Source organism: Heterocephalus glaber, unplaced genomic scaffold (genome assembly GCF_053883595.1).
Source record: "Heterocephalus glaber isolate CG9 unplaced genomic scaffold, H.glaber_assembly_v1.0 deba00001523, whole genome shotgun sequence".
NCBI lineage: Eukaryota > Metazoa > Chordata > Mammalia > Rodentia > Bathyergidae > Heterocephalus > Heterocephalus glaber.
This window is the reverse complement of record NW_028258327.1, coordinates 10,695,536-10,709,029: the sequence shown is the minus strand read 5'-3', so window position 1 is coordinate 10,709,029 and position 13,494 is coordinate 10,695,536.

Genomic DNA, 13,494 nt, shown 5'->3' with positions numbered 1-13,494 from the left:
TCTATAAGCAGTTAGAGAAAAGAAACAAATCACATAAAAAGGAAAGCCCATCAGAATCACAGCAGACTTCTCAACACAAACCATCAAGGCAAGAAGAGCTTGGAGTGATGTATTCCAAACCCTAAAGGAAAACAGCCTCCAATCCAGATTGATGTACCCTGCAAAACTATCTTTCAAAATTGATGGAGAAATAAGATACTTTCATGAAAAAGAGCACCTTAGGAACCTCATGAATACCAAAACAGACTCCGAAAACTATTAGACAATATCCTTGGAAAACACAATGAGGATCACATCTTCAGGAAGCACAGCAGAATGAATTCATTGGGAGAAATAAGAAATTAAATGTAAAGGGGGAGAACACACAAAAAAGAAAAAGTCATGGCAATGACAAGTCAGTACGTTTCAGTTATAACCATCAACGTTAATGGTCTCAATTCACCAATCAAAAGAAATAGACTGGCAGAATGGGTCAAGAAGCAAATCCAACAATATGCTGCATACAAGAAACACACTCAATTCAAAATGAAACTCATAGGCTGAAAGCTAAAGGGTGGAAAACAATACTCCATTCGATGGGAACCTGAAAAAAAGCAGGAGTAGCTATCCTCTTGGCAGATCAAGTAGATTTCAAACCAACACTGATTAAGAGAGAGAGAGAAAGAAGGACATTATATCCTTGTAAAAGGAACAATCCAAAAGGAAGAGATGACAATAATAAATATCTATGCACCAAACACTAGTGCGCCCAACTATACAAAATACTAACGGACATGAAAAGTGATATATGCACTAATATAATAGTAGTGGGGAACCTCAATACCCAACTGTCACAAATATATAGATCAACTAAATGAAAAATAACTAATGAAATACTAGAACTCAATCCAACTCTTGAACAAATGAACTTAACAGATGTTTACAGAGTGTTCCAACCCACAAAATCAAAATACACATTCTTTTCATCTGCACATGGGTTGTTCTCCAAAATAGACCATATACTAACTCATAGAACAAGTTTAAGTAAGTGCAAAGGAATTGAAGTTATCCCCTGTATATTATCAGACCATAGTGCAGTGAAATTGGAGATCCATAGCAAAAGAAACCACAGAAATAACTTAAACATGTGGAAACTGAACAGCACACTTCTGAATAATCATTGGGTCACAGAGGAAATTAAAGAAGAAATCAGACAGTTCCTACAATTAAATGACAATTATAATACAACAGACAGGGATCTATGGGACACAATGAAAGCAGTTTTATGAGGGAAATTCATAGCGGTGAATACACATATTAAGAAAACAGAGTAAGCCCAATTAAACAACCTGATGCTGAATCTCAAGCTTCTAGAAAAAGAAGAGCAGGACAAATCCAAAGCTCATACAAGGGAAAAAATCATAAAGATCAGAGCAGAAATCAATTCAATGGAGACTAAGACAATGATAAAAAAAATTAATGAAGCCAAGAGTTCGTTCTTCAAAAGAATCAATAAAATTGACAAACCCTTAGCCAACCTTGCCAGAAAAAGGAAAGAAAAGGCCCAAATCCATGCAATTAGGAATGAAAAGGGTGAAATTACAACAGACCCAGCAGAAATCCAGAGGATCATCAGTACCTACTTCCAGAACCTATATGCCAATAAAATGGAAAACACAGAAGAAGTGCACAGATTCCTAGATATGTATGAATTACCAAAGTTGAACAAAGACCTAAAAATTCTAAACAACCCAATATCAATCAATGGAATTAAAATGTAATTAAAAACTTACCAACTAAGAAAAGCCCAGGTCCTGATGTCTTCACTGCTGAATTCTACAAGACATTTAGAGAGGAACTACTGCCACTACTGTTTAAACTCTTCAGTGAAATTGAAAGGGAAGCAATATTCCCAAATTCATTCCTGGAAGCAAGCATCACCTTGATCCCCAAAGCAGAGAAAGACCCAACTGAAAAAGAGAACTATAGGCCAATCTCACTAATGAACATAGATGCAAAAATCCTTAATAAGATACTGGCAAACAGAATGCAGAAGATCATCAAGAAGATCATACACCCTGATCAAGTGGGATTCATCCCAGGGTTGCAGGGCTGGTTCAACATATGCAAATCAATCAATGTAATACACTATATCAATAGAGCCAAGGACAAAAGCCATATGATTATCTCTATTGATGCAGAAAAAGCATTTCACAAAATCCAACATGCATTTATGTTAAAAATAAACCCAACAAAAAATTGGAATAGATGGTCTCTACCTCAAACTGATAGAAGCCATCTATGAAAAACCAACAGCCAATATCATACTAAATAATCAAAAACTGAAGTCCTTCGCATTAAAATCAGGAACTAGACAAGGATGTCTACTACCACCACTCCTGTTCGATATAGTTTTTGGAAACATTAACCATGGCAATTAGACAAGAGAAAGAAATAAAAGGAATAAAGATAGGAAATAAAGAAGTCAAATTGTCATTATTTGCAGATGACATGATACTCTATATAGAAGACCCCAAGAATGCTAGCAAAAGTCTTTTGACTTAATAACCAAATTCAGTAGAGTAGCTGGATACAAGGTCACCACAGAAAAATCAATAGCTTTCCTCTACATGAACAACAGACTCACTGAGACAGAAATAGGGCGAACAATTCCTTTCACAATAGCATCCAAAAAACTGAAATACCTAGGAATTAACCTAATGAAAGAAATCAAAGACCTCTTCTCTAAAAACTATAGCACTCTGACAGGAGAGATTGAAGATGATATCAGAAAATGGAAAGACATTCCGTGCTCCTGGGCAGGAAGGATCAACATAGTGAAAATGGCCATACTTCCAAAACTGCTATATAGATTTAATGCAATTCCAGTTGAGATCCCAGCAGCATACTTCACGGACCTTCAGAAAACAATCGAAAAATTCATTTGAAACAAGAAGAGACCCAGAACAACAAAAGCAATTCTAGGTCACACAAACATGGCAGGGGGTATCACAATCCCCAACTTGAAACTATACTACAAAGCTACTGTGATAAAAAAAAAACAGCATGGTGCTGCCAAAGATACAGACCTGTGAACCTGTGGAACAGATTAGAAGACGCAAAAACAACACCAGACACACTCAGCCATCTCATATTCAATAAAGGAGCCAAACACCCGCACTGGAGGAAAGATAGTCTCTTTAATAAATGGTGCTGGAAAAATTAGGTTTCAACTTCCCAAAGATTAAAACTACACCTATATCTCTCACCATGCACTAAACTAAAATCTAAATGGATTAAAAATCTAAATATTCAAATAGAAACAGTGAATCGGTTGGAACAGAGGTTAGGTAGAACTCTTGAAGACACTAGTGTAGGAAAAGATTTTACAAACAAAGCCTCAGTTGCCTGTGAACTAGCACAAACAATCAACAAGTGAGATCTCTTCTTATTAAAAAGCTTCTGCACAGCAAGAGAAATCACCAACAGTGTGAAGAGACAACCCACAATGTGGGAAAAAAATCTTCTCCTGCTGTTCCTCAGACAAAATTCTGCTATCTAGAATCTACAAAGAACTTAAAAACATCAGACCTCCCAAATTTAAAGATCCAATCTGAAATGAACAGACATTTCTCAGACAAAGAAGTAGAAATAGCAAATAAACATATGAAAAAATGTTCAACATCTCTGGTCATTCAAGAGATGCAAATGAAAACAATGCTGAGATTCTACCTCACTCCAGAAAGAACGGCTGCTATCATGAATTCAACCAATAACAAATGCTGGTGGGGCTGTGGGGAAAGAGGAACCCTGCTCCACTGCTGGTGGGAGTGTAGACTGGTGCAAGCACTGTGGAAATCAGTATGGAGATACGTCAAAAAACTAAGACTGGAAGTCCCATATGACCCCCTATTCCCCTGCTGGGTATCCCCTCAAAGAATTAAAATAATCACCCAACAGTGATATATGTGCACCCGTGTTCATAGCAGCACAATTCATAATAGCTAAAACTTGGAAACAGCCCAAATGCCCATCAACTGGAGACTGGATAAAGAAAATGTGGTTTTTTCATAAAATGGAGTAGTACTCCCCCATAAGAAATGAGAAATTAGAGACATTTATAGCTAAATTGATGCACATTGAGGCAATACTCTTAAGTGAAATAAATAGGACACACATGTGTAAATAATGAATAGTATCTCTAGTGTGAGAAACTGAAAGGGTAAGTAAGGACTAAAAGGTATAATAGATAATGTGAAATAGGGAGAAAAGGGACAAAGGGGAAGGAGGAGTGGGAGGGGTAGTGGAAAGGAAAGAAGGGAATGGAATTAATATGAGAAAATGAAAAAATGGAAACAAAGTCTTTGTAAATAGGGACGGATGGGGGCGTTGAAGGGAAGGCAGGGAAAGGGAGAAAAATGAGAACCAAGAGAGATTATGTAAAGGTGTAAATTTCCAATGATGAATGTCATTATATTGTATACCTAAAATGTACCAATAAAATAAAATTAAAAGAAAAAAAAGACTCTGCTGTACAGGACACAGGCCCACAAATCACACTCTGGTCCAGGTTTTGATGATATCCTGTGTTCAGCAACAATATATTGTTTTTAAAATTCCACAGTTATAAATTGAAAAATAGTTCTGAACAAGTTTTGGGAGGTTTTTTTAGGTTGTTTGTTAATCTTTTTAAATGCAGGACTTCTCAAGAAACTTCAATAAACTAATGTTCATGCACCTGCCTTCACTGTCCCTCCCAATCAGGAGCTTTCTTGAAGTGCTTCATTTGGTCCAGTTATTCCAGAGAACAGAACAGGGGGACTGGAAATGATAAAATCAAAAAGGAAGAAATCAATGTGATAGTTAATTTTATGTGTCAACCTGACTAGGCTAAAGGATACCCAGATAGCTAATAAAACATCATCTGTGGGTATATCTGCAAGGGTGGTTCCAGAAGAGAACTTCTCTTTCGAATTTAGCAAGGGTTTTTTGGTACCAGGGAATGAACTCTAGACCTTGTACTTGGGAGGCAAGTGGCAGAAGCAGTGAGCTAAATCCCAGGCCCCAAATTTAGCATTTGAATTGGCAGGCTGAGCAAAAGGATCACTCTCACCAGTATGGCAGCATAATTCAATCCTTTGAGGTGGGTCTGAATAGAAAAAAGTGGGGGAGAGATAAGTTCTCTCTTCTTGAGCTGAGACCCTTGTCTGCTCTTGCCCTATTTAGCTGGCTCCTACTTCTCAATCCTTCAGATTCAGACTAGAATTTATATCATTTGCCCCCCTGGTTCTCTGGTCTTCTGGTTTGACTTGGAACTACACCTGCTTTTCTGGGCCTCCAGCTTGCAGATGGCAGACTATGAGACTTCTCAGACACCATAATCCCATGAGTCGGTCCTTCAGTAATAAATCTCTTTCCATACACATATATCTCCACTAATTTTTGCCCAAAGAACTCTGTGTAATATAGGGGTGTTACAGAGCCAATCACTGCTATGGGAAACAGCTCCCAGAAATCCTCTGAAGGGCCACAGAGACTGTCCTCCAGTATTGTGCACCACAACCAAGATATAGAAGAAGGGAGGTTTTATCCTCTGGATTCTGTGACCAGTTGACCAAGTGTGGCCTAATAAGGGGTTAACTCCTCGATCTTTCTAATAGTAAGAAATATTACAATATGCTATATTGTATACTGTAAAGTGTTAGGAGAGAAACACTGCAGCTGAAGCTAGGCAATGCCTACATGAAGCTGGCTGAGCAGTAGGGGTAGAAAGAGGCCCAAAACAGTGATCCTTTACCTCGGGTTCAGCCAGGAGTATCCTCAAACTGACTTTAGCTAAAATTCTACTTCCCTGAATACCTATTAACTTCTTCAGGACATATGTACCAAGCATGGAAACATGGAGTACGGTTTAAAATGAAGTAGAGGTACTATTATTAGAGTTAGGTATTCTTTTTCAAAAAAGAAAATTGCACACTGAGAAGGTCAGGTTAGATATCTGAAAGACCAATGGAAAGGTTAGAACACAGAATGAAAGCCTGCATCTAGCCAATGGGCAGTAATTGTTTTAAATATACTCCCCCAGATAGAAGTTCAAGGAGATACCACTGGTAACTGTGCACTGTGCCAGCACTCCTGAAATTTTTAATGTATATTCATAAAGTTTTGACAGACATAATTTTTATACTAAATTAGACTTTTTTAAATTACTATTAGGGCCGGGAATTTAGCTCAGTGGCACTGTGCCTGCCTTGCAACTGCAAGGTCCTGAGTTCAATCCCCGGTACCAAAAGAAAAAAAAAAAAAAAGACTATTAGAGGAAACAGAAAATAGCACTTTCTGGTAATAGAATGAAGTCTTAAGTAAACTTAGAAAAGCTAAAAATTACATAGAGAGACCATTTGCTTGTTCAAGACAGAGAGAAACCATTTCCTTGTTTAAGACAACTCTAAACACGTGCACTCTTAGTCTCTGTGAATGTTGGCACCAATTTGCACAGACATATTGTGAATAAATGTCTTACTATATTTGTTTAGTTATGATAGCAGATTCATAGAACAATCTTAGCAATGAGGGGGAAATCTCCCTAAATATGTTTGTGTAGGTGTTTCCACAGAAGTAATACAATTAACACAGAAAACAATGAAACAATACAGTTTTCACATAACTAAGTCCTAACATTTATTTTTACTTAGGAACTCTATATGTTTACTTCCCATCAATAATTTGCTATAAAAATTTCTTTCACACATCTTTACATCACTTTTCCTATTTTCTCTGCCAGGCAGACAACATTTACTTACTGTTGTTGATGTTCAGAACTCTGAACATAACAGCATGTGTCTACAAGATGTTATATATTTAGCAGAGCAACAAAAATTCTGTCTCTCAAGGAGACAATAATTATAATATCAAACTGACAAAATTTCCTGTGTTGATGAAAATATTTTTCATAAGTTTTTCAAAACCTAGATTAATCTTAAGAACAATTTAAATCATTTGAAAGAATGTTTTTACCAGGATTTTCAAAATGTAATTGTCTTGTTCTTAAATGTTTATTTGTAACTGGAAAACATGACTTTAAATATTTTATTTTCCATCTGTTTGAAGATGTGAACACCCACAAAGACTGTAAATTGCCAATTTTCCTTATGTTCCTTTTTATTGCCACAATATATTTATACTTATAAATATGGAATGTCATACGAAAATAGCTCAATATCATGCAACCTACAAAGCAATACACCTTTAAAACCACTGTATAAGCAGATGAATATGACTCCTTATTCCACTGCTGTATTGCATTTGAATGTATTCTTAGGAATATAATTTTGACAAAAATCACTTTATATCAATAAAATTATTATTTTAGACCTCACATCTGCAGGATTTTCCCTTACAGTATAAAAGCTAAAGATCACCCCCAAAAAGGTCAAACTCAGAAAGGAGACTGAAATTCTAGTCTTTACCCTTCACTATATAATTATGCCAAAGCATAAAGAACCCAGAATTCTAGGCTCCTCTGCATGTGTGTGTGTGTGTGTGTGTGTATGTGCCTGTCTGTGTACGTGTGTGTGCATGTCTATATTATTGTGAGCATTAATTGTGATATGTCAACTTGACTTGAGTAAGAACTGCTTAACGGTTTACTAAAACTCTGGGTGTGTCTGGATGATTGACATCTAGGTGGCAAACTGAGGAGGGAAGACGAACCCCAGATGTGGGTGGCTCTAACTAATAAGCTTGTAGGCTGGATGGAATAAAAAGAGAAAAAAGAGCTCTGGTCTTCACCACTGTCTTTGACATTTGTCTCTGTTCAGGCTTCCAGTGCAGACTCCAGCCTTCCAACAGAGACTCTTCTGCTTTCCTACATGGACACTGCAGTGAGCCCTAGACCTTCGACCTTGGACTGGATCCTCTGGTCCTACAACACACATAAGGCCATGTTGCATTCTTCTACCCCTTATTCCATAGGCAGTCATTGGCCTATGTCATTGGCATAGGTGGTCCATAGGTCTACCTAACTGATAGAATTGTAAATGTTCTCTTAGCCTTATTTGTCATACAAAGAACAAACACAGTATGTTAGAACTCCCTTTCTGTGTATCTGGCTTATATTTTTTAGCTTATTTTTACTTAGTTTTGGTTTTTTATTAGTGCATACTAGTTATACAGAATAATGGGTTTCATTTTAACATATTCACATTTGCACTTTGCATATTCAACCCAGCAGATCAAGTTTCTGAGCCCAGTCACCTGATCTATAAAATAAGGTTGCAATAACAAATGAGGGTGTGATACCAAATAACCACTATCATCTTCAAGTATTATAATTAAATGCTTCATTGTTGTTTTAAGATAGGCTTTCTTGGAGAAGAGATGGCCTGAAAACCTTCCCACATCTTCCAGGTTAGGATGGCAGATTGAACACTTACGTTATTTCACTCCTCCAAATTCCATTTAAACGCCAGTAATTACTGCCTGTTCTCATTTAGATGTGGAAGGTAAAAATTTGATCTGATAAAAGTAGAAAATAGAATGATGATTACCAAAAGCTAGGAAGTGGGGAGAGAGGGATAATGGAGAGATTGTGGTTAATGAACACAGGAGTGGAGTTAGGTAAGAGGAATAACTTCGAATGCTCTACAGCACAGTAGAATAACCCATTGACAACAACTAATTGTATACTTCATAATCACAAGTACAGAAAATTTTGAATGTTCCCAACACAAAGAAATGATAATGTTTGAGGTAATGGATATGTTATTTACTCTGATCTGATCATTATACCATATACCATCTATAAAGAATATATATATATGCTAAAGATTACCCCTTTAGCTTTTATATATGTATATATTGAAACTTAACACTGTACCCCATAAATATGTGCAATTATTGTGTCAATCAAAAATAAAATAGACATTTTAAAAGCTGAAGTTATTAAATATTTAAAGAGAAAGGACCTGAAGACATAAGCAGAATGATAAGTACTAAGCACTGACAGATTAGGCAAATTTTGAATGCATTGAAGATTGACTGCAGAGCTAAGCACAGGCCCACCTGTTCTCTAGCCTACTTGGCTTCCAGATATTTCAGTAGCCTGACACTCACTAGCTACACAGAGAATATGACCTTTCCCAAAGGAAATAGGAGACATCCCTTCAAAACGACCTACTCAAAGCATTTAAATTTGCAGTTTTAATGTGAAAACTCTACCCATATATTATAACCACTAATCACCTTTTCTATTTCTCCATTCTAAATTATGAACAGTCAAGGGATTACAAAATATCTGAGCTAAGGGTGCAACATGGATGGGAGAGGTCAAGCTAGCAACTTGACAAAAACAACTAAGAAGAAATAAAACCTAGGTGACAATCTTTAACATCCTTAGAAAGAGCTGATCTATTTCCAATAACTTTTTTTTGTTTTCTATTTTGAGATGAGATCTCACTATGTTGTCCAGGTTGTAAGCAATTCTCCTCTCTTGCCCTCCACTATATGCACATAACACCTTTTCCCCAGCCCAACAACAAATATCATTATTATTACCTGATCACTTTAATTCTTTTATGCAAAATGTTTTACTCTTTCAGCTTTGTAATGTGTGTCACTGATGGATTGTTTCCTTAATTGTTACTTGCTTTTTAAGTGACTGCCATTTACTCTGAAGATCAGAACATTTGGTCATGCACTAAATTTGCAAGTTTACAAAGTTCCTGAAATGAGTACAGTTAGGGCTCTGTGGAAGGAGGATTGTGGGAACTTTTCTGCCATCCAAAAAGGGAAAGTCCGATATTCGAAACTATAACTTTTTCTTTCAATTTCAATTCAAAGGTAAACATGATTCAGGTACCACATAAATGAAAATAGCTTACCAAGTTCTAGCATGCTCTCATCTTGTCTCGTCAGTGAATAGGTCTTAGGGTTTTTCTGTTTATCCCTGAAATTAACTGAGTTCATATTAGAATTAATAATTTTCAAAAGAAAAGAAAAAAGTTAATAACAAATTCTCTTTATATATATCAAGCTTTAATCTACTCATTTATTCCTTCTCTTCCCAAGTTTCAACAGCAGCTTTCCTATTCCTTAGAAGTCTTGGAAAAAGCAAAGAAGAAATACTTTAACATACTTATGCTTAGTCAAAGTTGGATTTCTAAAATAACATGTGGAAAAACTTTTGCAAATGAATTGCTGTTTCTTCTGACTACTGCAGCTTACTGGGGACAATTAAATATTAAACATCAATATTTACCCAGCATTATCATCACAAAAATTCTCCCTCCTTCTTATAAAACAAATTCACCATGCTTGCAATCCCAGCACTCGAGAGGCTGAGGCAGGAGGATTGCCGTGAGTTCAAGGCCAGCCAGTACTACATAATAACACCCTCTCTCAAAAAAAAATTCACATTTTCAATAATATAACTCTGGGTGGGGGGGGGTTAAATTACATAACTATCTATGCACATTAATTTATACTGTATTTTACTTATCACCTACTTAAGAAATCAAAAAAATTACTCCTTTGGGGTAGTTGGAGTCTTCACTGGAAGTAAACAAAAAAGGACAGATTTCTAATGCTATAACTGATAAATACACATGTAAAGTTCCACTGTTATCACTACCCTCAAAATTTCATTTGAATTTACTCATTTACAATATCTTTGAAGAAAATAACATTGATTTTTTAAAAACAGAGTGATGGCACCAGTAAAATAAGAATTTTCTATAAACCATCTGGTCTTGGGTTGATCATTAGGCAGTGCTCTAATTACAGAATAAAAAGAAAGTTTATTAGAAAACAGATAATCTAGATATCTAAGAATATAATAATTACTGGTTTTGAAGGTAGAATATAGTTGTGATAACATAAATAAAAACCAAAATATTCACTGAATAGGTGTATTTTATTTGTGAGTATTGGGGAGATATAAATAAAAACCAAATCTTCTCAATCTCAAAATCTTCTCCCTGAAAGTGGTAGGGGAAAAAAATTGTATTTTTGAATAAAAAATAAACTGGAATGTGATGTACATCAGAGGCAAATACGAAGAGGTTGCAAAGTCAGAAAACAATCTCATATTTTTATATAGCCAAGCAGATACAAACCATTATATATGTATTTTCAAGATAAACAATAACTAGAGCTCAAGTAAGCAACTTGATAGCACCACTTGTTACACATAGTGCATCCTAAAATCACCTATTATCAAAGCTATCATCTGTTAGTTAGTTGGCTTTATCCAGAGAAGAAACAAACTTCTCACATCTTTATGACAGGCAGCAGTTTTACAACTTGAAGAAGGCATCCACATGGATTAGGTTTCTCCTCTTCCACCGAGAATCTGAGATAGATAAGTACACTATCTTCCTGGAATCTAGGACTTAGATGATTACATTTTGAAAAGATAGCTCATAAAGTTGACAAAAAAAAACTATCTACTTTTAAAAGACTATCTAAACATTTCAAAGAGAGAACATATTTATAGTTACAAGTTTTCTGAAGTAAGTACTCTTAAAAGAGAGAGAGAGAGTAGGGATATGGGACAAGTTTCTTCCCTTTTCTCAGAGGAAAAAAATTAGTCTTTTTGTCCTTGAAAATGTAATTCTTAGCACAAATGCCACTTTCCTCCAGTAGTTTCTTACTATCATATGGATTTGAGGCTTTTTCTGCCAAAGGACAAATTACAATTTAAAGATTTTAATTGACTTTATTTTCTATTCTAGAATCAAACAACACTTCATTCTATAAAACAGAATGAGTATTGCAATGAGCCACACAGAACAGAATGATTTCATAGACAGAAAAGGGTTGAAGAAAGCAAAAACCAGAAATTAAAAATGAACTGGTCATTTTCCTAATAAGACAGGGAGAGACAGAACAACAGAAAAATAACTGGCTAACATCAGATTACGTTAGGTTACTTGTAAGAAAATTAAGACAGAAAATAACTTCATTATTACTAAAACTGGTTTGTTTGGGAAAATTGGTTGTTGTCTCTCTAATTCTCATTTTTCAGGCTAGACGAAGGGCTCAGTTTTAGCTTTCTGACCTGGAACAGCATGAGTGATTCCATTTTGATTTTTAACCTGGTCTGTTGGGGCCTACTGCAGAGGTTTAGTGCAAAACAATGGACTCTTGTTATTTTATTATTAAATAATAATTTAATATCTTAGACACATGCCTTCATCACTTCCCCTTCAAAATAAAATTTTGCAGTGTTCATTTACTTTGGGGCTTTTATGCTGTGTGGCAAAACTCAGCAGTTGGCAGTTGCCAATAGGAAGACTGAATTAAGGATGAATTGTTGAAGTGTCACACATGTAGTTGGAGCCAGAGTTCATAGAGTGTTTCTTCTAAGTGTTGAGTGAGTAAGCATAATTAAAAACAAAATTCTATTGCAACCCAAAAATCCTCTCTGCAAATGAAGAAGGGAGAAAAAATAATTTACTATTGAACAAATTTTAACAAGAATGTGATGCACATCACAGGCAGGCCACTGAAGACATTGAAAATACAAAAAGAAGTGCCTTTTACATAAATAAGTGGGTATAAGCTATTGCATTCATGTTTTCAAAATAAAATTTCTAATTTTCTTGTATCTTTATGACTTTGGAGGCAGGTGACAACTAAAGTTAGGCTCATAATTTCCCAGAGACTGGAAATTAGGCAATACCTTCCTTGATTACACTTCAGAGAGATGGCTTTCAAGTCTTTAAAAGAATATTCCTAAATTGTGAGTCTGACAGGAGGTTTATTTAGAATCTTACTTTCCACAAGAAGGCAAAGAACTGTGTATAAGGAACAGTATAATACACCTACAGTGACTGGATATGAGATCTCACAAAGAGCATCATGCTTGGCAAGAAGCCATGAACCCTCGTGCATTTATAGGATTTTGTGAGCTTGGAAAATGTGCACATCAAAGTGGACCTATGAATACTTGGGAACATGGTGCCTCTTCCCAAATGTCTTATATAATTTAAGATTCTCATTATCATTACATGACTCTAGATAAAGTGAGAAAACGTATTATCTAGCACTCAAATTGGATTTCTTCTTTCAGGAATGGGAAGAAAATAAGTCAAAGCAGTTATCTTATTTTTCAAAATAGCAAAATGTGACATTCTTATGCTAAAGGTAAAATTCAGACTTGCTATTTTTATTTATTACCTGTTACATATTAATTACTGTTTCATGTAATAAAGATTGAGAGATGCTTACTGTCAAAGAAATGATAATGTAGTAAGAATATCACACAAGTGAGCAGACTCTTGATACCTAAGAAGGGTAAGTTAGGAAAAGCAAGTCTAGTATGCTATGGATCATGCCTGAAACCCACATCAAGGGTGTTGAGGAAGGTTTCCAGAGGTAGAAATTTATTTCATAAATTCCTATCTATATTCCATCGTAAGTCTTCAATTATTTATCTCAAAGGGATGGCCTAAGGGCCGGGGAGTTAGCTCAGTGGTTCTGTGGCCTACCTTGGAAGCGCAAGGACCCGAGTTC